The sequence below is a fragment of the Lissotriton vulgaris genome, chromosome 5, assembly GCF_964263255.1.
Source record: "Lissotriton vulgaris chromosome 5, aLisVul1.2, whole genome shotgun sequence".
NCBI classification, from domain to species: Eukaryota; Metazoa; Chordata; class Amphibia; order Caudata; family Salamandridae; genus Lissotriton; species Lissotriton vulgaris.
Window position 1 is genome coordinate 463,289,755 of NC_141693.1, and position 22,523 is coordinate 463,312,277.

The following is a 22,523-nucleotide window of genomic DNA, read 5'->3' on the forward strand; positions in this document are numbered from 1 at the left end:
CAGCAAATGCCAAGCTGAGGGGAGCCGCAGCGAGGAGGAGTGGGGGGCCCACCGCTCCTGGCACAAGGCCTGGCCTCCAGCGGCCGTAAGCGCTATCCTGGCCGGGAATCAATGCGGAGGAAGTGTATCGGCAGGGCCGGGCCGTAACACTCACGGACCCCCAACCCCGCCGCGGGCAGCCCCAGCTGCAGCCGCTCTCACTGGGACAGGATGCAGAAAAGCCCTCGGCGTCCCTCGGGCAGCGCGATCCTCCCAGGCGGCAATCAGGAGAGCAGGTAGCAATCAGGAGACCAGGCCCACCGCGAGGAACGGGCCCCACGAATCAGGCGAGCCGCTGATCTCTGCCCACACAGGCTGTCTGGGAATCAAAATGGCAGCAAACGGCTCCCAGGGTGCTGCAGCTTCGGGATCGGCAGGTGGGTGACAGAAGAAATGGTGTCTGCTAGCGGATTATGTCAGATTATTAGCTTGGCCGGCAGAGCCAATTTAGCGTGCGGCCATCTTGCAGCCGGCCAAGCCACACCCCCCATAAATACACATTATGGGGAATATGAGACCTACATAAAGTGCTTTCAGCAGTCCCAGTGAAGAAACATCAAGTGGAGCCAATGGAGCAGACATCGAAACTGGAGAGGAGGATAGGTGATCAGCCACTGACGATAGTACCTGAAGAGAATTCTCACATGCTTCCAGAGGACCTCTAGTGTGAAAAGCAGATGGAGTCTTCAGGGACAAAACTGAAGAAGGGCCCTTTATGATTTTTTTTTATTTAAAATCTCTTTTGCAAATAAACTGCTAGGGAAGAAGGGCATAAAATATAATACACTTCCCTGAAATCCGTTATTAAAATGTTGGTAGTTACAGGTGAGTAATATAGCCTTGTCGGATGTTCCCCCTTGCTTAAGAGGTTTCAAAATATTAAAGGCATGCTATCCTTAGTGATCAACACAACCTAATAGCCAATAAGCTTAGATAGTCAGCCAAAAACACAATTAAAAAGAAAGAACCAAACAGTTTAGGTCCCTTATGGCCTTAATCAAATATGTTTGAAAGCCTGGGCTGGCCCAAATGTTACTTAAAGCAGAAGAGATCAGATGCATCAGCTGCACATTAACAGGCCACAACATATTTTGAAAATCAATCTAATTGCAAGTGTACGTTTTAGAAACACTATACACAAAACATAGGTAAAACTAATCCCTTTCTTATGAGAGAATCTAATAATCATCACATTTCTTCATTCGGTTCATATAAAATCTAAACAGTCTCTACATATCGGTAATCCTTTAGATCTTTAGGTTTCCACAGACTAAGTATTAATGCCAGATTCCCTTGCCAAGCTGGCTACTCACTGTTTATTCTTTCATAAAACACTAAAACGGGTAATCTACTCTCCGACCCTCAAAAAGGGCGAGTAGGTAAGAATGCAGTAGCAAGTGCTCTCCACACTGGGGAGTGGCAATATGGCGGGTGCCGCAACAAAAAACATTTGCTACTGTATCTCCCCTGCTCACCCCAGTCACAGGACACTTCGCTGAATCATTAATTGACACCGGTCCACTTGCACAGATCAGTACTCTAAAATTCCAGGGGGTCCAAATTTTCAGGCCCTGTACTCTCTTCTCAACACTAGCCTGAGCTCCACTACTGGCCAGTGCTCCATCCTTGCTTGACACCCTGCTCCCCAGAGATATAGGTGATGTGATAAAACAGAGGAAGGAGGCAAAAGAAAGAAAGTGTAGTGGTCTAGTTCTTGCTGCTCAGCCATTAGTAGTATGAATGATAGTGGAATGTTGGTGCGCGCGTGAGTGGAGTGTTGGAATTCTTGTGTGAGCGCGAGGATTCAGTTAGAGGAGTTGGAGTCGGGCTGAGCAGCAAGTGAGCTGCTTGTCCCCTCTACGGACAATGCTATTCTCAACTGAAAGCTCACCCGCTATTTGTGCAAATCTGCGCAATTCGCCTTCTAAAAAAATGACTGTCCGTGGGGACAAATGCAAATTTGCAGTAAAAGTTCCACTTTATGTGATAGGCCACTTTGTGATATTCACTTTTTCGTGCATATATCACCTGCTGCGTCTCTACTTATTTTGTTTTAATTTAATGGGTTTAATTATCCACTGTGTGTAGATTCTACAGCTTCTGTAATTTTGTGACAGTGTGTGATTTTATTCTTTTGGTTGTGGTACATTATTCCTCACCTTACCTTGTCACGTTGAACTTATTTTATAGTTCATCAGGGTGAAATCTTCACCTTTCTTAATATATTTTGTTTTTCTCTTACTCTTTGTAATATGCTTATGAATTGCATACTATGTCTTTTGTTCTTTATTAATGCAATGTATTTACTTTTGCGATTTATTGCATATTTCTTTTCCTTCACATCCTGTGTTAGCAATTTTACACCAATGTTATTTCATGTTGTGAATGTACTTACAGAATTTTTGTTTCCTTTCAAAAGGGGGAAGGTGATGTAGTGGTCTAGTTCTTGCTGCTCAGCCATTAGTAGTATGAATGATAGTGGAATGTTGGTGCGCGCGTGAGTTGAGTGTTGGAATGCTTGTGTGAGCGTGAGGATTCAGTTAGAGGAGTTGGAGTCGGGCTGAGCAGCAAGTGAGCTGCTCCTGGTGGGGTCCCCCCATGATACTTACTATCTGAAGAATAAAGCATCCTACTAATGCTACACCTCGTCTTCTATTCTTCATTTATTCATCTTATAACAGAAAGCCAAAAGCAGGAGAGGGCTGACAGCTTTGAGCTCATGGCCTGCTGGACCTGCACTAGGAAAAGTGCAAGGAAAAACACTACTGAGAATGTTTGGAAACGCAGAGCCAGTGCCAGCAGGGAGAAAGAGCACAAGCGCATCTGGCCGCTTCTGCAGTCACTAGAACTCACAAGAAAAGAAACCGATGGTCCGCCTCAGTAAACATTTACACAACGTGACAAATCTTAAGTTTGGAAGGAAATCTCTTTTTTTATTATTCACAAAAAGTTAAAAATGGTGCCCATGGCATTTTATTTCTAGTTTCGAAGCATGATTCATTCCAAACATATAGGAAATTGTTTTTATGGTTCATTTACAGGGCATCTTTCAGGCATACTCCTCCTATCTAGTGAAAGTCCATGGGCCTTTTTCTCCGATCCATGTAAGCTTTATATAATTCAGTTCAAAATCTGACACCAAGAAACTGATACTTATAGGCAATGCTTGAAATGGAAATATATAAGTGCAAGTACTCACTGTTTTAGAGTATTTGTTTGCTACTTAAAAGTACCAGTACTCCCCCAAGAAAATGATTGCCCCTCTGCTTATAAGTGCTGGTACGCTCTCTTTCAATAAGCGAACTACACTCCGTACCAAATGATTCCTGCCATTTAAAGCCCTTTGTATATGATATCTTTGGGTGAGCCTAAGTATTTGGTCATCATGAATATCATGACAGGCCATCCGGCCTAGGGGGGTAGCTTTCAATAGTACAGTTGGTGTGAGAAAGGAAGATGGCTATCATGAGACTGTAGAGATGACAGATCTGAAGCTGAGCCCCGCTTTGCAGGTACTCCTTCGTCACTAGACACCATTGTGCAAACAGGCAAGCTGACAATGAACTCTTCCGGTGAAACCCTTTGCTATCTGGCTACTAGAGACAAAAACTAGACAAAAATAGGGTTGATCTTCTAATGTGCCGGATTACACAACTTTTCATCCTGGTCCGTAAACTTGAGGAAAATGCCATACCATACCACCTATCTCAGTTTGGGATAAGGCCTCCACATAATGACGACAAGGGAACACTGTAAGCACATCAGTGGGACTGCTTTACTCAGCAGACTGGATGTGCCACAGTTGTTCGACAAGTGGGATGGCCTGGAGAAACCCCGAATTGTGCTACATCCAGAAAACTTCATGATTGCCTCCTTGTACTCAGAGCAATGATGTAAACTGGAACTGGGCTTCTGTCTGCTTTGAAGAAGAAGGAACTGGTTGCCGAAGTCCTTTTACTTTTGAAATGGAAGCTGCGAGCAAGGCTTCTCACATCCTGATGGAGGGGACGAGAACTGGTTGTTGTGACCCTACCACTCCTGACATGGATCTGAAAACCAACAGTGAGTTACAGGGGCAAGAGGACTGAGCCACATTAGGGGCAACAATGTATAAAGCTGAAAGGCCGTCAACGTTTGTATTGAGACTGCCACCAAGATGGGCCAAGCAAGTTGGAATACTCACAACCTGGCACAGCAGCAGAGGAATACATGGAATACAAACACTCAAGATGCTTCAGGAGGAATTCGAAAAGGTCAACTTCATCAAGTGTTCAATTTAAAAAGGGACCTTAAGAGTGAAAAAGGTCTAAGGATATTGAAATACATTATAAAAAATACATACCTAATAAGGATATGAGTAACTCAATCAATCAATCAATCAAGAGTATTTGTAAAGCGCGCTGCTCACCCGCTAGGGTCTCAAGGCGCTGGGGGGGGGGGGGGCTGATACTGCTCGAAAAGCCAGGTCTTGAGTTGCTTCCTGAAGGAGAGATTGTCCTGGGTGAGTCGTAGGTGGGTGGGGAGGGTGTTCCAGGTGTTGGCCGCCAGGTAGGTGAAGGATCTTCCTCCAGTGGTGGTTCTGCGGATCCGTGGGACGGTGGCGAGGGCGAGGCTGGCGGAGCGGAGCTGGCGGGTTGGCGTGTAGAACGTGAGGCGGTTGTTGAGGTATTTGGGGCCCAAGTCGTGGAGAGCCTTGTGTGCGTGGGTGAGGAGTCTGAACGTGATCCTTTTACTTATGGGGAGCCAGTGCAGGTCCCTCAGGTGGGCGGAGATGTGGCTGTGTCGTGGGATGTCCAAAACGAGTCGTGCTGAGGCGTTCTGGATGCGCTGGAGTCTTTTCTGTAGTTTGGCGGTGGTCCCAGCGTAGAGGGCGTTCCCGTAGCCAAGACGGCTGGTGACGAGGGCCTGGGTGACCGTTTTCCTGGTTCCAGTGGGGATCCAGCGGAAGATCTTACGGAGCATGCGGAGTGTGTTGAAGCAGGAGGAGGTAACGGCGTTAACTTGCCTGGCCATCGTGAGGGAGGAGTCAAGGATGAAGCCCAGGTTGCGTGCGTGGGCTTGGGTGGGGGGCCAGAGCAGGGGGCCACCAGGAGTCGTCCCAGGCGGAGATGGATGGGCTGAGGATGAGGACTTCCGTCTTGTCTGAGTTCAGTTTCAGGCGGCTGAGCTTCATCCAGTCTGCGATGTCTTTCATTCCGTCCTGGAAGCTGGCTCTGGCGGAGGTGGGGTCGTTGGTGAGGGAGAGGATCAGTTGGGTATCGTCGGCGTAGGAGATGATGTTGAGGTTGTTCTTGCGTGCGATGGCTGCGAGGGGGCTCATGTAGACATTGAAGAGGGTGGGGCTGAGCGAGGAGCCTTGAGGAACGCCGCAGATGATCTTGGTGGCTTCTGCGAGGAAGGGCGGGAGACGGACTCTTTGGGTTCTGTCGGAGGGAAGGAGGTGATCCATTCCAGGGCCTTTTCTTGGATCCAGGCGTGGCGGAGGCGGGTTGTCAGGGTGCGGTGGCAGACCGTGTCGAACGCAGCCGAAAGGTCGAGCAGGATGAGAGCGGCGGTTTCTCCGTTGTCCAGCAGGGTCTGGATGTCGTCTGTAGTCACGATGAGGGTGGTCTCGGTGCTGTGGTTCGCTCGGAATCTGGACTGCCATGGGTCGAGGGAGCCGTTCGTCTCCAGGAAGGCTGTCAGCTGTTTGTTGACGGTTTTCTCGATGACTTTTGCAGGGAAGGGGAGGAGAGAGATGGGGCGGAAGTTCTTGAGGTCTGAGGGGTCTGCGGTGGGTTTCTTCAGGAGGACGCTGATCTCTGCGTGCTTCCAGCTCTCCGGGATGGTGGCGGATATGAAGGAGTTGTTGATAATGTCCCGAAGTATGGGTGCGATGATGGAGTTGGCTTTGTTGAAGATGTGGTGTGGGCAGGGATCGGCTGGGGAGCCCGAGTGGATGGTGTTCATCGTGTGGGTGGTATCTTCCGTGCTGACCTGAGTCCAGGCGCACATGGTGGTGGTGTGGGGTATCGGTTTGGTGGTGGGGTACGTGTTCTGAGCGCCGAAGCTGTTGTGTATATCGACGATCTTACGGTGAAAAAAGGTGGCCAGAGAGTTGCAGAGGTCTTGAGAAGGCATGATGTTGTTGTCGCTGGCGTTGGGGTTGGAGAGCTCTTTCACGACAAATACAAATAAAGGGAATAATAATAGCTGGAGCAAGCATATCTCTTTTCAAAAATCAAAGCTCGGAGCCTCACCATGGTCAATCATTGTTTATTTTCATGGTTAGTGCATTAAAGAACTCGTCTTAGAAAAGGCAAGTGAGTATGACTTTTCACCGCTATGCAGGGATTTCCAGCAATTACGTTTACGCATTCTTTGAAAGGAGAAATCAAGACATTTCATTAGGTTGTAAAGCCACCAAGCCTCCTTATTCTCAATTCAACAGAAGCACAGATAATACCAAAACACAAAGTAACTAGGAGTCTTCCACTAATGTGAGGGAGCTAGACATAGATAACAGCATGGACATTTCTACATTTATGGTGTAAAAATGCAGTTCCAGAAAAAGCTAAAGGAGAGATTAGGCCTGGATTAGATTCTATGGTGAAGATCGTATATATTAGAATTATGGATATCCTATCATGATTTTTGTTAAAGGAGGGAAAAATTAAATATGTGAGAACCCCACCTAAACTAAAGTGCTTCAGGAGTGCCAGTGGGCTAGAGACAAGCTTGATTACTAAGATGCAGGACCATCTGTTGGGTCTTCTTCAAATAGGCAAATGTTGCTTCAGCCATCGTCTATTAGTGGGTGGTGGTGTGGGTAGATGGTAGGAATGGTAAGGGACATGGAGGCTTAGGACTATGGATGGGGCTGGTGAAGTTGGAAAACGGTGTGGACATAGGAGAGCTACGAAAAAAGAGACCCAAAATCAGATATCCCTATCAAAAGCCACATGGTTACCATAATTCTGCAAAAGACCCACTGATCTGCTCATGGGTCTTGGTGTATTGAAAATGTTGGAAGGAAATAAGAGATCTCGGTCTCCAGCACAACTGCTGAAGTTCATTGGGTGAAAAAATAGAAACATAATGGCCGGAATAACTAAAAGATACGGGTGTGAGGTGGGTAACTGTAAACCTGGAAGGAGAGCTACATAATTATACTGCATTCTACCACTTTGACCCAATAATGAATCAGCCCACCTGCTAAGTGATGATCCTAGGCCTCGCATAGAACAGGGAAGAGATTTTAATGGTATACTAACACCAAAGAATAAATTAACAATACTCTCTTTCTCTCTAGCAATACGGAATCAAAAAGGGCATTAAACCTACTACAGAGTTATGGATTAGAAGACCATGGGCGAAAGCAATACAGACAAATAGCCACTTGCTATACTTACTTTACCAAAAAAATATCATTTTCAAACCAGAATTGATTTCTGCTCAGCCGGCAGAGATTTGTCTGGTCAAGACTCTGTAATTATACCTCCAATTCTTTCAGACCATGCTCCAAAGTACTTATTATTGTCTAGACGAATGAGAAAGACAGTAAACCAAAGACCCCAAAGTTTGCAACTTGATATGACTTAACTGAAATGTAATCAATGACTTCTTTAAAGACAATGAGGGATCTGCTTCTCTTGGGATAGCTGAGATGGCCTCTCAGTGGAGCCTTTATGTTGTGCATAAAAGGCACACATAACAAACCGTTGAATATGAAGAATTTACTCAAGTTCCTTAACAGTGGGGCCCTGACACAACCATCCATCAAGGCATCAGCTGCAACCTGCCTGAAGGTTCCATGATGATGTTACCATTCCAAGAATCCCTGACCGATGACCAATCATAGAGAGACCATTGCACAAGAGCAAACCATAACACATATCTCCCAGATGAACAACAAAACCGAGATAACAACAACACAAAAACAAAATAAGAGAACATAAATATGCCTAATAATACTTAAAAATGATTACTGAAAAATAAGAATTACTTATGCTCTAACAATTGTGACCCAAAGAACATTATGCACGCCCCTTCACCATATTATCCTTCCAGCATGCCGGCCTTGTGATGTCTCTTTTAACAATAATAGTCAACCCAGCAGTGGCAGCAAAGTCCTCATCAACATCTCCCACTTTAACAAGCAGGACATGCTTCACACCTCACCAGACTCTAACACTACTACATTTCGTTTCACTTCTTTGGTTCTGAAGGGCACGCAAACTTTGCCCGACCTTTCTTACTAACCCTGGTCTTTTCAACCACACCATGTTACCAACATTCCACGAAATCTTCTTGACCCGCTTCCTCAGATTATACCTGGCTTTGTACTTCTCCTGATCACGCCCTTTCCTATCCTGCACCCAACTGTCACCATCCTTACTCCTAGCCATATTTCCACACTTACTCTCAACTCTCAACCAAGCTGGATTGAGTTCAGAATCCGGAACCTTTCCCTAGAGCGTTTGGAAAGGTGACATTAAGGTGATCGCATTGGGGGTATTCCGATGTGCCCACCAAGTCTCCCTCAAAACCTCCCTCAAAACCACCTATGCCCTTTGGACACAAGACTTAACCATCCTGTTAATCCTCTCTGCGAGGTCATTGGCCTGAGGCGTAAACAGAGCAGTTCTGTGCCACTGAATAGTTAGGACATTAAGAAATTCTCATCTCAGAAGAGGTCAACTGCACGCCATTATCCGTAACAATCACGCTTGGGACTCCCTTTCTCGCAAACTCATCTCTGAGGAACTCATCACCACCTTAGTGTTGACCTCACTTACACATTGAGTCACAACCCACTTCGAGGTATAATCCACAAGTAGTAAGACATAACGTTCTTTGGCTGTTAGCAAGGCTCCATTGGTATTTCCACCAGGGCAAGAAGTGCAGTGCGCATCACTACTAGGCTAATTCTTTGCACACAACCAACACTCCTTAACAACATACTCCACTTGTCTATCCAACTCTGGCCATCAATAAACCTCTCTTATAAGAGCCTTTGTCAAATTCCTCCCTAAGTGACCTTCATCACTCAAATGTATTATTCTCGCACTAAGCTCTTCCGGCGGCCTCCGAACAGATCACCAGCAACAAAACTTAGTTCCTCTCTTACACACTAAAACCCCCTCACCTAGCTAGATAGATCACAACACTATGATCCTCGGGTTGAAGGAGGCAGGCGTTAAACAGTGCTCTTAACTGTCTTTCCTCATTCTTAGAAGACAGATCCTTCCAGATAATGGAAGGCAAGCATTTTTCGGGAATTCTACAAGTATCATGCGGAGTCCCACAGGGATCAGCCCTGAGTCCCACATTATTCAATCTATACATGCAACCTTTGGCAAAGATAGTGCAGAAATTTGGCCTATCCATCGTTTCATATACCCCCTGCATGAAAAAAGTAGCAGAATGGATAAACAGGTGCAGCCTAAAATTGAATGGAGACAAAACAGAACTGATGCTCCTGGGAAATAAGTCTGTGCCCAGAGATATCATTAGCTGGCCTCCAGAACTAGGCAATCCCCCGATCACTAAAAATTCCATAAAAAATCTGGGAATGTGGCTAGAACACAGTCTCTCTTTGGAGACACACGCAAAAAAACTGGCAGCCACCTGTTTTGGAATACTCTGCATGATTTGGAAGATTTTACCTCTTCTCCCTGAACAGACCTGGAGAACCGTGGTTCAGGCCTTGGTAATATCATGGCTGAACTACAGCAACTCCCTCTATCTGGGTTCCCTCAAATATGTCGTGAACAGATTACAGGTGGTGCAAAAGACCAGCCAGGATACTCCTTGGCATCCCCAGACAAGATTCAGCGAAAGCTGCACTGAAAATATTGCACTGGCTCCCGATCTAAGCAAGGATCACATTTAAATTGCTATGTATAGCCCACAAAGCCATGAACAACAGGGTTCTGTCCTACTAAGAACTCTTGTAACTCCTTATGATCCTGGTAGGTCTCTGAGATCCTCCTCAGTTCTACTCCTGAGGATGACAAGAATAAAGAAAGCGAGATGGGTAGAAAGATCTTCCTCACACTTGGGTCCCAGTCTGTGGAACTCCTAACCCAAAGAAAAACAAATGATAAGAGATGAACTAGTATTTAGGAGGAAGAAACTAAAAACATGGCTCTTCCCCAGATAACTTCTCCTCAGCGCTGGGAAGCCTCCGGGCAGCCATGCACTTGATAAATCCATAAATATAGATCTTTCATCTCAGGCCAGCCCTCCACCACGTACTCAGATAAAGTCTTACAAACTTCATTCTTATCTCTGGCCTGTACCCACTATTGTTCAGTTATAACTTTCTCCTTCAACTATGCCACCTGTACAGCAACTCTCCCTGAACAATCCTCCATCTCCTCACCACCATCTACAGGTAGCCTCGAAAGGCAATCAGCTGCCATATTCCAATTCCCAGGTAAATACTCAACTTGGAAATTATACTCCATAAGTCCCTCCGACCCGTCTCCTAATCCTTGGAGTGACACAGTCATAATTATTGCAAGTCAGAGTCTGCACTAATGGTGGATGATCAGACCTAACCATAAAAGGTATTCCCCATAAGTAAAACATAAAATGCTGCACAGCCCACACCAGTGCCAAAGACTCCCATCTATCACAGAGTATCACTCATTCGCCCCTTACAAGGAACGAGAAGCGAACACTACAATCCTATGTTTCCCATCGACGACCTGTGTCACGACCTCACCAAACGCCCTCAGGCTGCCATCTGTCGTTAATATGGTTCTTCTGCATATGTCAAAGTGTCCCAGTGCGGGCAACTTACTAATGGAAGACTTGCTTCTTTTATACGACTGCAATACAATATCCAGGCCTGTCCTAAAATCCCAGGTGCACCTAAAATACGCATATGTGCAGATTATATTACTGTGTATTTAAGACCAGACACTCCAAATTAAACTATGAAAAACTACACTGGAGTATTAAAGCTGATTTCCAGAAAGTGGTGCTCCTACATTTATCCATAGTAAGTTGATAAATGTTGTCTAAATTATCATTCTGCTACAATGTTTGTTTTTAGTTCAATATTACCTTGTTATTTACAATCAAAGTCCTTTCAGTGCCTAAATTAATTAGTTACAAACTTTTTGAAATTTAATTATGTGCAAAAAACAAAAGAGAAATGCAAATGGGCCCTCCCCATGTCAGAACATTACTATCTGGCTGCAGCAGTACAAAACAACCCTCTAAGATGTTAGCAGTACCTGCGCTTACCTCTCAGTTTTCTGAGTAATCTTAGAGCAGATGTAGGCTCACTGGGATTATTTGGATTTGCTCCGAGCTGTTATTTAATTAAACATAGAAAACAGCTTTGATGTTATGCACTCCAGATCATATGTCGGACATCCATTCTTTAGGGGGCTAGGGATATCTCCTGTTGTGTAGAAATCCTAACTTTACGACACAAATAGCGAATCAACCTTTGGAGTGAGAGAAGCAACGGATCAAAAAAATCCTTCAATGACTCTAGACCAAAACTATCAAACAAAATTTCGGAAAGAGGAACTGAATTAGATTAAAGGCAGTTCTTTCCCATACCCCCAGCGGCATGACTTTTTGAGTAATATGTATTTCGGGCACGCTTCCACAGTTTTATGATGTGTACAGCCAAGAGTCCTAGGTAAAGGGCATATTGCCGCAATATATGAATTACTGCACACATTTATTAAAACAATCGGGATACAATCTGTGGAAGTAGCTTTTAGGTAAAGAGGTATCCGACAGGAAAAGCACACAAATAAACCAATCAATGCATAACCTCCAATCTCCAAATGATGTATTATCATTCTGTGTCAGCTATATTATACACATGCATAAATTCTCAGTTCACTATTTGGATGGGTGTGGGAGATCCCATAGTGAGATTGGAGTTTGGGGACATATTCCATTGTCCTGCTAAGAATTAGAAAATTCTGAGATATACCTTTTAACAGAAATCAGTTAAATATGTTGAAAGGACATCTCCACCAGTCTTAGTTTAGCCGTGTCAGGTCACTCTCCAAAACAAAATACATTTCCTAGATCAATCACATGATATATTTTTTTTGTTCCTTAATCGCCCATTCTCTGATTGGACAACACCGGAAGGTAAAGGAACCTCCTTGCCCTGATATATGGCTACCTTAACGGAAATAAATTATGAGGAGAGGTCAGTTTTTATTTTTATAAACACAGAGGACAAAGTAAACAAATGTGATAAAATAGCATGGAACAGAGGATATAATAGGATGGGTGTATTGTAAAGAAGCTTAACTCATTCGTGAGATACATATTTTTTTACACATTGATGAACTTTCATTAGCTCTCAATTTGTTTTCATTGTAAATTCTACTGCCTTTTGAAGGTCTCAAAAATAGAGACCAAAACAGTGCAGTAGATGTAGTGGGACTGGGGGTCAGAGTTTTTCGGGGGGGGAGCAGGGAGCTCTGCCCCACCATAGGAGCTGATTTTCTTTTTAACTTTCAACCCGGGGGATTGAGTGGGAAAAGTCAATTTTCTTTCCTTGCATTAAGGCCATGGCACCACAGATCCGTCTGTCTGGATCTAAAGGTATGTTATTTAATTAGTTGTTCCCATAAACCTCTGGATATGTTAAATCACTTCTGGATACTCTCTGGTTTTCACGTCAGTGATATGAAACACAAGCACACACATATATGTATGGAGATAGAAGGGGACAGGGGAATGACGTTCTCAAACTTTATTAATTTGACCAAAACAGTCCCATACCTTTTATTTAAATTAAAAAAAAACATTCCTGAATGGTTGACTTGTCACAGGTTGAAAGGGGAGAAAGAGGGTACTCCTCCACGTGAAGTGAGAGGAGTGAGAGGCAGCTAAAGAACAAACAAGCATTTTCTCCAAGGTGTCTTGTACCTGAAAAAATTATAAATGCAATTTGTTGATTGACAAATCTAAAGACTGCTGAGTAGCCAACAAAGGCTTTAATTGACAGAATCTAGAATTTGTCCTTGTAATCAATGGAAACCAATAAAAAAGGGTTTGCATTAGGTACAATCAGCATATTATTAAACACTTTTGAAAGCTTGGTTAAGATTTAAACAAAATATTTTTGCACATTTTGTGACAGCCTATTTATATGGTGGGCAACGTAACTTATACTGCATGTAAAACATTTTTTTAACTAATGGCTTATGTATTCACAGTACTTTTTGTCACATACTTGGACCTCTTAGATCTATAAAAAGACATAACTATTTCCCCAGTGCACCCACTAGAATTCAAATCAGTGGCCCTTCAGTTACACTCACAGACATCTGAGTGAATGCATTAACTAACCGAGCTGTACAGCCAGAAACATGCATTTCCCGCAAATAAATGTAAGTTGCGTTTACTTTTCATTTAAAGTGTGTGCGTTATATTTTGTATGAATTTACCTGGCCAACAAAAAAAGTTATAGAATGTATTTTTTTTTTAAGCCATATCTCCGACCCACCACCAGGCTCGCTGACCACTCTCCCCTGCAGGATGACAGTTTCCATATACATTTTCTGCACTTCGACCACTGTGTACCATCCAGCATCAGACCCGCGTTGGCACCCTGCCTATAACCATCATCGGCAGGTGTCCCAGGCTCGCTACAGGAGTGATATTACTAGATTGAGGGTTGGTATTTAAAATATTGATTTCAGCATCCACGGACTGCAAATGGTTTCAGTAAGGAGACGGATGGAGAGGTGAAAACTGCGGTGCTTTGTAACGTGCTGTCCGTGTTTAGACTCTTTTCACAAAGAATAGAACTCCGCATGATTCCAAGGTTAATAAAATTAATGAAGCATATCTCAGTTGATTTGATTAAATGAAAGAATAAGAAACGGCTTACCTTCCTGGTGCTTCCGCCGCCAGTGTTTATATGGAGATATAGCGTTTTGAAAAAAGCGCGTGGCACTCAGGAAGGCGCGGTACTCTGTGATGTTCTAGTAACACCTCGGGAGGGAGGCATCTGGTAGACGGCGGGAGCCCTGCTCTGTTAAAGAAGGTTGCAGCGCGCGCTGAGAGACAGCCATCGGCCGAGCAGGACCTCTAGTGGTCACAATAATACCGCGTGCCCCGCCTCACAGGGTTGCCTCGCGCTAGGCGCGCGCAGTCGGCCCGTGTTGATTCTGGGTAGTGCGCTGACGCATCCCCAGAAAGTTACCCACGACTGCTCCAGCCATAGAAAAGTAAACATTACTGAGGCCCGTGTTAAAATGAGATATTCCAGCCTGTTAAAGGGCCAGTGATCTTCAAAGTGTCTTGGTCTTTCAGTTGTTTTCACTCTATGTCAAACGTGTTCGCCCTTTTTTCCCCCACTACTCGACCATCTGCATATTTTTGTTACACCTCATCTCTTTTCTATTTAGCACCCTCTTTTTACTCTCTCCTGGATGCACTTAAGATTGGTTACCCCTATGTCCCTCACTTATACAGTGAGGCCTCTGTGCGAGTCATCACAGCCAGAGAAGGACTCAAAGTATTACTATTGCTGGAAAGTGAGCGCAGCATTTTCATGTCCCGGCCGGGGCCGCAGTGCTCGTCTGTGGGCAGTGGGCACCCTCCGACCTGTAAGTAACTGAGTATTGGAGGTAGCCGGGGCCAATAGGTGGCAGTCATTGGAGTTTCAGGAAGTCAGTGTAATCCAAGAAATCCCCTTGATTCCCAGGGTGGTCTGAACATACATGTCATCATGTGCATGTGAATCACCCTCAATGTCGTGTACTCTAGAATGGCTTTGGTTTTGTTTTATACGAAAGTGTTACACAAAACACTAGCAGCTGTGCTTATATAGGGCACACATTTTACGGCTCAGCCTTTAAATCATGTTTGACAACTACAGACATTACTTTATACAAGTCAAGTCAAGTCAAAAAGGCTTTATTTCGATAAAAATTATCATAAAAGCTTCATAATAAAAGATATACACAAGTTATACAGAGATGATTTGTGGGGTTTGTAGTTTCACCTTTGACAGTTTGTGTTGGCCTAAAGCGGGGATCTCCACATTTTCTGTAATAAGAGATACTAATGTTCAGTGGAAGTCTTCCCAAGCTGCTAGTATTGTTGGGATGTAGTGGTTTATCAAATCAGACAAGATTACTTAAGGGGCTCCGAAATGAAAAATTGCCAACAGTGATCATTTCAGTGCGTCAGGATGAGTGTTGCCTGGCAGCAATGGCTGCAATGCCCTGGCACCTAGTTAATACTAGTGATGGCTCTCCCCAACACAGGTTGATTTATCATTCGGGTTGGAGCCTAAATATATTTGGAAGTTCTGCTATTTTTCTGTAGTTCTGAGCGTGTACACATTTTCATCTTGAATGCCTACTTTTCAATTTTGGTATACATGTTTTGATTCAGACAAGAAGGAGCTTCTAATTTAGTGGACTAGTCTGCAGACAGGAGAACTACTTTAGCGGTATTAACTGTGCCTTTCCTGTACTTGTTTTCTTGCCTAAACTTGTTTTTCCTTCCTGTGCCCAGTTTTCCTGCGGCCCGCCTGTTTTTCCCGCCGCTGCGTCCCTGCGGCCCGCCCCCTGCAATCCCATTCGCTGCCCCGTTCCTGCCTCCCAGCTGCTCCTCCCTCCCACATCCCCTCTTATGTAGGCCTCGTAGCAGGCGTGCCGCTGGCGCGCCAAAGGCCCGCCGGTCTGCGCCCGGCCGCGCCTGGACCGTGCCCAGTGCCAGGACACCTGGACCCCGTGAACGCCACAACGCCCGACATCGCTACAATGCCAGAACCCTTCACGCACTCCACACCGGACGATCATACACCTGCTTCCTGGCCGCCCCGAAACGCTCCCACAGAGCTTTCACCTGCCGGAACTGCAGCTTCACAAGCATCCGCCCCACCATGCTGCCGATCAGGAAAGAACCCAACTGTGAGAAGTTGGCCCGATATGCAACGTTCGCTATTCTAGCGACCGCTATGTATCGTCCCAACGACCCTTATGGTGTTTGGTTGTAAGTCAACCTATAGACCAGCTATCCTAGTAGCGTGGATACGAGCAGTCTAAGGCTAAAGACTCGAGAGGGCGCGTTAAGCCAGCTGTTTACCACACATGTACCCCTTGAACACCCAGTGAAAGGACACCACACAAGTGTTATGAAAATAAACAGTATATTTATTAAGAATCACAACAGCCCTGTACTCTTTATGAGGACAGGGTACTAAGCACAAACCAAATCTCTTAGGCAAATACTTCAAGTGCACAATTAAAACAAGTGTCCGAGGACACGGAAAGTTTAAGGTCTCGGGCGGACCCGATAAGGCAAGTCGGAAGCGAGGGACTCAGGACCCTAGAGTAAGGAGGCTATGCAGGCACCGAAATGCCGAGTTACCTAGCCACGAGGGCTGCGGCTGCACAAGTCTTACAGGCGTCGGGGTCTTCGCTGACGAGCCAGGAGCCGGAAGAAAAGGAGTTGCTGGCCGGCGACCAGTGATGAATAGTTCGTAGAGATCCAAGCCTGGATCAGAGATCGTTGACACCTGAAAGCAGAGGGGACCAAGTTTGTACTACTAGCCAGTAGTCAGAGGGTACCAGGAGGGCACCGGTTGGCCGTCACCTCGACTAGGTGAGTGGGCGACGCTAGGCTCTGCAGTCTCACGGACCAGGAGGCGTTGTCGGCGACCACGGTGGAGGTGCGAGCTGTCCCACGAAGGATGATGCTGTCGGCGTCGCTGGGCCCAGGATGGGGCAACAAGCCTTGGCAGATCTCAGGGCCACGTGGTGGGCCTAAGATGGCGTCTTGAGGGGACCAGGAGGGTCCGGGGTGCTTCTCGCAAAGATGGAAGCAAGGGCCAGTCTGGAGCAACCAGACCAGCAGAGTTGTTTGTCGGATGTCGTCACAGAAGGGCACAAGCCAGCGGCGAGTGACCAGACAACGTGCTGAGCAGCGAGCAGAAGGGCCCCACGCAGATCGTGGAGATGCTGGGAGACTGCACTTCGGTGCTGGAGCGGCTCAGGGTCGGGGCTTCTCGGGCCCCAGAGCACTCACCAGAGAGTTACCTCGATGGTCGTGCTGGTTTAAGAAAGCGTGCAGGTTTTGATGATGGCCGGTCCCTCGAGGTCTCGTCGCACCCACCGATCACAGCTGAGCTGATGACGTGGGTAGAGGTCAGAGGTGCCAGGGAAGCCGGTTCTCGTCGAGCTGGGCCGTCGGATTCCTTGAGGAAGGACTTACAGCAAACCGCAGAGTTCTTAGATGGTGCCCGCTGATGCAGGGTGACTACTCCTTAGTCACAAGGGAGAAATCTTGAGAAGAGTCTCGAAGTCCTTTCGTAGAAAGTATTCTTGATTCAAAGATGATCTAATTTGGAAGGGTCCCCGCTCCGGCCTTTATTCTAAAGAAAGGGGTGGGTACATGACTAGGTCCTGCCCTAAGGGTGGGACCAGGAAGGGGGGTAGTTACACCCCTCTCCCCTGCCGGACTTTCCCCAGGCCAGGGCTGTCGCCCCTGGAACTGGTTCTGACCGGCAGATGCGTAGTGAGCACCGGGGTGCCACTCCGCAGTCACCTTCTCGCAAAAGCCCTACCTACCCAGAATACACAAACCCTGTCTGGGACGGTGCGCACACCGCCCTCGACAGGAAACCCTTTCTCCGAGCGCTCCTCGCTGGAAGGACTCCCAGCAGCAGGAGGTCAGACTCGTGTCTGTGGTGGCAGCATCCATTTTGTGGAGCTGAGGCTTTAGTTAACTTTAACCGGGGTTCACAGTTACGTACATGTCGTGTCCCTCTAGAAGGGTGGAATGCTAACCTCGTCGCCAGAGTTGGTGAGAGGGCAGCACCCCGATTTGTATGACACCTTACTCGACATGCCTTGATAACGCGACACCGAAGTTACCGATGTGGTACGCGTTATCATGGAACAGCCATTGGGTCTTGATTCCGCAAGCTGCAACCGGGCTCGGCTCGGGCCTGAACCTAGCTCACACGAGCCCACGCACTCTGCCTTCAGGATTGTTAAGGCCTGCCATAGGAGTGACTGATAGGAACTCGGTTGTCCATGGTATGGTTAGATATAGAACTACTATACCTAAAGCGAAGGGTGATTACACGACTTCGCCCCAGCTGTCGTGCAGCCAGTTGTGTCAAATTTAGGAGGCCAGCCAGGGGTGGCATAATACATGCTGCAGCCCCTGGCGGCCCTGGGTACACCTATGCCCTGAGTTACAGGGTCTGATAGGGTGGCCCAGTACCAATTGGAAATGTACCTAGGGTACATGGAATCCATTTTAAAGGGAGAGCAGTAGGCCTGGGGTCCTGATTGGCAGGGTCCCAGGTCGACTATGTCCAAAACCAGCTAAAACACAGGGCAAAAAGTTGGGGGCAACCATAGTCAGGATGTACCTTCCTACACCAACCACCTCACATGCATCCTTCCCAACACCCACTCCGCCCGCAAACACGCCGTTGAACTCTGGGACCTACTCGACTCAACCTCCCCAGACGTCGCCTTCTTGATGCAGACCTGGCTGAACCCCGCCTCGGCACCCTACATAGTCATAGCCGTCCCGGAAGGCTACAAGATCACCCGCAGGGTCCACACCAACGGAGCAGGAGGAGGAATCACCATCGTCCACAGGACCACTCTCAGAGTCTTGACCGACACCGACGACACCTTCAGCACCGCCGAACACCTGCACTTCCAGATCCACACCGACCCCAACACCACCCTCAGAGGAATCCTCATCTACAGACCCCACTGGACCCCGACCACAGTTCAGCGACTCCATTGCCGACTTCGTCAGCACACATGCCCTCGCCTCCACGGACTACATCCTCCTCGGGGACATGAACTTCCACCTCGAGAACAACAACAACACCAACTCCACCTCCCCGATAGACACCCTAGCCAACCTCGAACTCAGACAACTCGTCACAACACCCAATACGCCGCCGGTCACACGCTTGACCCCATCTTCTACGCAAGCCCCCACGTCACCTTCAACCACACCACCGAACTCCACCGGACCGACCATCGCTGCATCCACTTCACCTTCAAGAAACCCACCATGCACCACCGTATCCAACAGATGCCTCGCCGCTGCTGGAGCAAAGTCATCGAAGACCAGCTAACCACCACCCTCGCCCAGAGCCCACCCGCTGACCCCACCGACCCCGACACCGCCACCCGCAACCTCAGACAGTACATCAACGACTGCGCCAACACCCTCACCCCGATCAAGAAACCATCCAACAGTCACACCAACAAGAAAGCCAGCTGGTTCACTGAAGACCTCCGAGTCTCCAAGCAAACCTGCCGAAAGCTGGAGAAGATCTGGTTCCGTGAACGAACACCTGACAGCAAGGCAGCCCACAAGAACACCACCCGCAGACGCCATCATCTCACCAGATCTGCCAAAAGGGCCTCCTTGAAAGACGGCCTAGACAACAATGCGCACAACAGCAAAAAGCTCTTCAGCATCGTGAAGGAACTCTCCAACCCGAGCTCCAACACCAACAATGTCCCACCCTCGCAAGACCTGTGCGACTCGCTGGCCTCCTTCTTCCACCTCAAGATCACAGACATCCGCGACAGCTTCAACGCCACGACCGCCCGACAACCACTGAGACCTATGCCCCCAAGACCAACATCCGCACCAACCGCCTTCTCTCCTGGACCAACATCAACAACGAAGACACCATTAAGATCATGAACACCATCCACTCCGGATCTCCGTCGTCAGACCCATGCCCACATCACATCTTCAACAAAGCCAGCACATCCATCGCACCCCATCTCCCGAAAGTCATCAACACTTCCTTCGAGACAGCAACCTTCCCGGAGAGCTGGAAGCACGCCGAGATCAACGCCTTACTCAAGAAACCCAAGGAGGGCCCCAAGGACCTCAAGAACTTCCGGCCCATCTCGCTGCTCCCGTTCCCGGCAAAGGTAATTGAGAAGACCGTCAATGAACAATTGACCCGCTACCTCGAGGAGAACAACATCCTGGACCCTTCCCAGTCCGGGTTCTGCAACAACCACACCACGAGACTGCCCTCATCGCCGCCACCGATGACATCAAGTCCCTGCTGCACAATGGAGAAACAGCGGCCCTCATCCTCCTGGACCTGTCAGCTGCCTTCAACACGGTCTGCCACCACACACTACGAGCACGCCTCCACAACGCCGGGATCCAAGAGAAGGCCCTGGATTGGACCACCTCCTTCCTCTCCGGCAGAACACAGAGAGTCCGCCTTCCCTCCTTCCACTCCGAAACCACCGAGATCATCTGCGGCGTTCCCCAGGGCTCATGGCACCGCTTGCCCACGTCGCTCGTCGGCACAACCTCAACATCATCTCATACGCCGATGACACCCAGCTGATACTCTCCCTCACCAAGGACCCCCACACCACCAAAACCAACCTTCACGAAGGAATGAAGGCCATGGCTGAATAGATGAGGAAAGGCCGACTGAAGCTGAACTCAGACAAGACGGATGTCCTCATCCTCTGATCCACCCCTTCGGCCTGGGACGACTCCTGGTGGTCGACCGCACTGGGAACCGCCCCAACACCCACCGACCACGCACGCAACCTAGGAGTCATCCTCAACTCCACCCTCTCCATGACTAAACAGGTAAACGCTGTCTCCTCCTCCTGCTTCAACACCCTCCGCATGCTCCGCAGAATCTACAAGTGGATCCCTACTGAAACGAGAAGAACGGTCACCAAGGCCCTCGTCAGCAGCAGGTTGCACTACGGAAACTCCCTCTACACAGGAGCCTCGGCCAAACTCCTGAGACAGCTCCAACGCATCCAGAACGCCTCTCCAAACCTGATCCTCGACATCCCTCGCCGCAGCCACATCACACCCCACCTGAGAGACCTGCACTGGCTCCCAGTCAACAAAAGGATAAGCTTTTAGCTCCTCACCCACTCACACAAGGCACTCCACAACACCGAACAAACGTACCTCAACAGACGACTCAGCTTCTACACCCCTACCTGCCAGCTCCGCTCCGCCGACCTCGCCCTCGCCACTGTCCCCCGCTTCCGATGAGCGACCGCCGGCGGCAGATCGTTCTCCCACCTTACCGCCAAGACCTGGAACACCCTCCGCTTCCACCTAAGGCAGACCCAAGACCTGCTGACCTTCAGAAAACTCCTCAAGACCTGGCTTTTCGAGCAGTAGCAGCATTCCCCACCCCAGCGCCTTGAGACCCTCACTTGTGAGTAGTGCGCTTTACAAATTATATGATTGATTGATTCATTCATTTACTCCTCATATTTTCTCTTTATGTCACCGTCTGCTAACATGGAACCTTCATTTATAGTCATGAAGAAATCATTTTCCTTTAGCTTGTGGAGATGTTTTTCATTAACAGAAAACTTGAAAGATTTCAAAAAGTGTTTGAGTATGGCATGCTTGTCAGACTGTAAAACAGAATAAAGTCCAGTTTGGCAGAAAATATCAAGGTGCGTCTTGGATAGTGAAGTAATTTTCTCAGAGCACAAAGGATGCTAAAGTATGAATTGATGAAGGTAAAACTGGTTTTCCTCCACCTTTTGGAGCCCTAAAGATTGGGTGACAGACAGAGGGAGGGAGACAGACAGAGGGAGACAGACAGAGGGAGGAGGGCGACAGTGGGAGGGAGACAGAGGGAGGGAGACAGAGGGAGGGAGACAGATAGAGGGAGACAGAGGGAGGGAGAAAGACGGAGTCAGACAGAGGGAGACAGAGAGAGGGAGACCAAGAGAGAGGGAGACAGAGAGAGAGGAAGACAGAGAGAGGGAGAGAGAAGGAGAGGGAGACAGACAGAGGGAGACAGACAGAGGGAGACAGAGGGAGATAGAGGGAGGGAGACAGAGATAGTGGGAGACAGAGAGAGAGGGGGAGACAGAGGGAGACAGACAGCGGGAGACCGACAGCGGGAGACAGACAGAGGGAGAGAGAGAGAGGGAGACAGAGGGAGGGAGACAGAAGGAGGGATACAGAGGGAGACAGAGGGAGACAGAAAGGGAGACAAACAGAGGGAGACAGCCAGACAGAGGGAGGGAGACAGACAGAGGGAGAGAGACAGATAGAGGGAGACCGAAGGAGGGAAACAGACAGAGGGAGACAGAGTGAGGGAGACAGAGAGAGAGAGGGAGGGAGGGAGGCAGAGAGAGAGAGAGAGAGGGAGACTGAGAGAGAGAGAGAGAGGGGGGAGACATAGACAGACAGAGATAGAGACTGAGACAGACAGAGACAGCGACAGATAGAGGCAGAGAAAGGGACAGGGGCAGACAGTTAGAGGCAGAGACAGAGAAAGGGACAGACAGACACAGGGACAGACAGATAGATAGAAACAGACACAGGGACAGACAGATAGAGGCAGAGACAGACAGGCAGATAGACAGAGGGAGACAGAGAGGGAGACAGAGGGAGAGAGAGGGAGAGAGAGAGAGAGAGAGAGAGAGAGAGAGAGAGAGAGAGAGAGAGAGAGGGAGAGAGACAGAGGGTGACAGAGGGAG